A 4,249-nucleotide genomic window follows, 5' to 3' on the forward strand; every position below is an offset into this window, starting at 1 on the left:
CTCAAACTCACAGATCGTGAGATCATGACCTGAGCCGAAGTCGGCCGCTTAACCGACTGAGCCACCCAGGCGCCCCTCGTTTGGGTTTTTTTAATGTTTATTTTTGAGAGGAGAGAGAAGGAGAGAGAGAGCGCACGCGCAAGCGGGGTTGGGGCAGCGAGAGAGGGCAGGACAGAGGATCCAAAGAGGGCCCCAAGCTGTCTGCACAGAGCCCAACTCGGGGCTCAGACTCACAAACCACAAGATCATCACCGGAGCCGAAGTTTAACGCCCTACTGAGCTACCCAGGTGCCCCTAAATGAATTGTTTTGACCACTCTGGTAACAGGCTTCTCCGTATCATTTCAGCTCAGGACCCCAGCTGCTTTAGAACAGTTGGGACCAACAATATAATTCTACAGCATATCAGAGAAAGTGGGGGGGGGGGTTCACCTACTTTTCCCAAATGCTTGAATTTTTATTACATTATTGCATATATCGAATTATATTTTGAATTATATATCGCAGAAAGTGCCACATCTTCTGGCAGCTTCTGACGGAGAGAGGCTTGGTACCTGAATGAAGAACGTTCATGACACGTTGACTTAGCCTCTCTTCATCTTTGAAGAATCTAGGACACGGTGGCAGATGACGTCCTGTCTTTAGAGCTCTCCAAAGAAACGGATCCAACAGGTCTGTTGGTATATATATAAGTATATACCAATAGGAAATGCATATACACAGAGAGAGAGATTCATTACAAGGAATTAACTCACACAGTCATGGAGGCTGGTGAGTCCTAATATGTACAGGGTGAGTCAGCAAGCTTGGGACCCAAGAGAGCCAATGGTTTGTTCAAGTGCAAGCCTGAAGGCCCGACTACCAGGAGAACCGATAGTATAGTTCTAGACCAATCCAAAAGTTGGCAGGCTCAGGACTCAGTTTGAGTCTGAAGGTGGGATAAAAGCCAAAGCCTCAGTGCAAGGAAAGTCAGGCAGGAAAACTCTTATCTGGGACGGGGTCAGCCTTTTGGTTCTATTCGGGCCTTCACTTGATTGGACAAGGCCCACCCACATTGGGGAGGGCAATCTGCTTTACTCAAAGTTCACCAATTTATATGTTAATCTCACTCAAAAACACCCTCACAAAAACATCTAGAATAATGTTTTGCCAAATATCTGGGCACCCCACGGCCCAGTCAAGCCAATACATAAAAGGATGGGAACCATCACACTTCCCAACACCATGCAGACTCAGGTGCACATTCTAAGCCATCATAATCAGTCCGCCCCTTTGCCGGTGGTTACTTCCAGGGGGCAGCCCTCAGCTGTTTGGTACATGAGGTGTGAACCCTGCTCTTAGGGCTCCTAGGAAAAGCTCCCTTCATCCGAAGAGCGAAGAGCCTGCTCATGATACAGTGCTCTCTTCCTCCTCTGCATGTTTTATGGTCGAAGGTGATGATGGCCAGAGAAATGGATAAGCTAGGTCCTTTGTCACGTTGCCACTGACTCAGCCTGCCCCGGAGCCCTCCTCCCTCTCATCCATCTCTCAGCTGAGATAAGAAACGGCCTTATTGTTCAAGCCACTTCAAGTTGTGGTGTGTGTTCCTTGAGGTCGAGGCCTTCCTAATATAGATCTACCCAAAGAGACTTGCCCCTCTCTGCAGCCTTTAATTACACTGCCTGTCTATGACAGGCAATCTTCTGTAGGCATAATAAATTAAATGTCACTGCTGCATCAGGGTTCAGTTTTTCTAACGACATTTAAAGTGACAAATATGTTTCTAGATTTTAATTAAAATTCAACCATGCATGGTGCTCTCAATGCAATCTATCCATCAGAGGTCACAGAGGTGAAGACACTCTCTCCTTGAGGTGGCACTTAGACACCTGTCACCTCTCCTGGTGCCAGGTTTCCCTTGGCAATGACTACAAGGTGTAACTCGATGTCATAAATGTTAAAATGTGAGAAAAATGCGAAACTTAGAACTGAAGAAGCATCTTTTTTGTTTGATGTGAGGAGGTGGACGTTTCTACTGGGTTTCTTTTTCTGGGGGGCGGAGGTCAGGACTGAGAGTGGAAAACGGAGATGACCAAAGAAGGGACTCTGAGCTGAGGACGGGATCGCCCCGTCTGCAGATGGGGGACTTGACTCCTAAAGCATAAGATGCCACAAAGAGGATGCTCCTTTATTCTCCAGGTATGTCCTGTGCACCGCTCTGTCACTTTGTGCCCACAGCAGGAAACCATGAGCCACGGTGACCCGTATTTCTGCTAATGCGAAAAGGTTTTCCTTCCTTTCTTCAATAACTGTTACCAGAAACCTCTACAGAGTGATGGTGCCAGGCCTTGGGCCAGGGACAAGAGACACAGAGGTAAATAAGGCACACTCCTTTCAAGGACCTCAGTGTCGCAGGTAAAGTGCACCAGCGATAATACGTGTATCATACGTGTGTGTGCAATAGATACGTATGTGCTTGTATATCGTAGGGCTAGAGTCTGGATGCGCGTGTCCCCCCGCAAGTTCATACGTTGAAATCCTATCCCTCGAGGTGATGGTATTGATGGCGGGGCCTTTGGGAGCTGATCAGGTCATGAAAGTGGAGCCCTCGTGAATGGGGTCAATGTCCTTATAGGATACACCTCAGAGAGTTAGCTCAATCTCTTCTGCCATGTGATGTGGGCCCCCTGGGGCATCCAGGAAGTGGGCCCTCATCTGACACTGAATCTTCCGATGCCACGATCCTGGACTTCCCAGCCCCCAAGGCTTGAGAAATAAATGTTTGCCATTTATCAGCTGCCCAGTTTGGGGTATTTTGTTCTATTAACCTGAATGGACTAAAACACACAGAGAATAAGAGTTGGAAGGGAACCCTCCAAGACATCGACTTCTCTTACCTGCCTCCTTCATATTTTGGACTCTATTATTTTTTAAAAACTTTTAAAATGTGTATTTAAAAATTTTTTTTAATGTTTATTCTTTTTTTTTTTTTTTTTTTTTTTTGAGAGACAGAGAACGAGCAGGGGGAAGGGCAGAGAGAGGGAGACACAGAATCCGATGCAGGCTCCAGGCTTCGAGCTGTCAGCACAGAGCCCCATGCGGGGCTCGAACTCACAAACCGTGAGATCATGACCTGAGCTGAAATCGGATGCTTAACCCAAGTGCCCCTGTTAATATAATTTTAACTGGCAGGTATTACAGAGATGGGAGGGAGACCAGGGAGGAGGCTCTGCAGGGGTCCAGGTGAGGGATAGTGGCAGCTTGGGTGGCCAGGGCGTAGAGGACAAAGAGTTTTGCCTGGACTGGAAGCTACAGAGGAGGGGAAGGAGGGGCTCAGTCCTGGACAAGAGAAGAGGAGGAGACAAGGACGGCTTGAGTGATGGGATGGATGGTGGGGGGCACACTGGAAGGGCTGTTTGGGGGCAGTGCCTCGGGTAGCACCTGCCCAGGTAGATGCAGGATGAACAACACCTCTGCAAGGTTCCCTTGAGCTGTTCACTCCATAACCTCCCTAACTGGAGAGGTTGGCTAAGAACCCCACAGCAAACCTCACCTCCCAGTGGCCTCTTTCAGGGGCAGCTGTCCATCCAGCACCGGAGGCTGGGTGCCAGGGCGGTCTACCAGCGGACCAGTGGTTCCCCTGCTCATTATAAACTGGGGGCTTACAAGCCAGCGCTGTGGGGCCAGGCCTTGTCAGGGCCTGTCCTGGGTGAGGCTCCCCCGGAGGCAGCTCCATCCTGCTCTCTGGCATGCTAGAAGGCCTGAGTAGCAGCTCTCTGGGGGCTTCACCCATCCACCCCCTGTCTGGGTCACTCTGGGCCTTGGCAGAGCAGGGCCCCAGCAACGATTGTTTCCAGTGTGAGTGCAGAAGGTGCAGCCAGGGCCCGTTCACACAGGGTGGAGTGGGCCCCCAGCCCAATCTCCAGAATCTCATGGGGGAGGGGGATGGATCCTTCTCAGCTTTAGAGAAGGGGTCGTGAAATCAGGGATAAAAGCGGGGCGGAGGCTTCCCGAGGATGGGGAAGGGAGAGATTTGCTGAGCTTTCAGGGGGCGTCGGCAGTGCTGGGATCGAGGGGCAGCCATGGCGGGAGGAGATCAGGTCTGCACCTGAACGAATCAGTTAATGAACAAATAGTAGCTTATCTTTAGTCCACTGTTGGTCATAATCGAGAGTTGGAAAATCCACTCTCCCCTCGCGGAGCGAAAAAGTCTCCTGGTTAGTTTTCGTCTTCTCACCTGTTGCAACTTGCATTGTAAGATTGCCTGAGCA

Source organism: Panthera pardus, unplaced genomic scaffold, assembly GCF_024362965.1.
Source record: "Panthera pardus isolate Hobbes unplaced genomic scaffold, ASM2436296v1 HiC_scaffold_23, whole genome shotgun sequence".
NCBI lineage: Eukaryota > Metazoa > Chordata > Mammalia > Carnivora > Felidae > Panthera > Panthera pardus.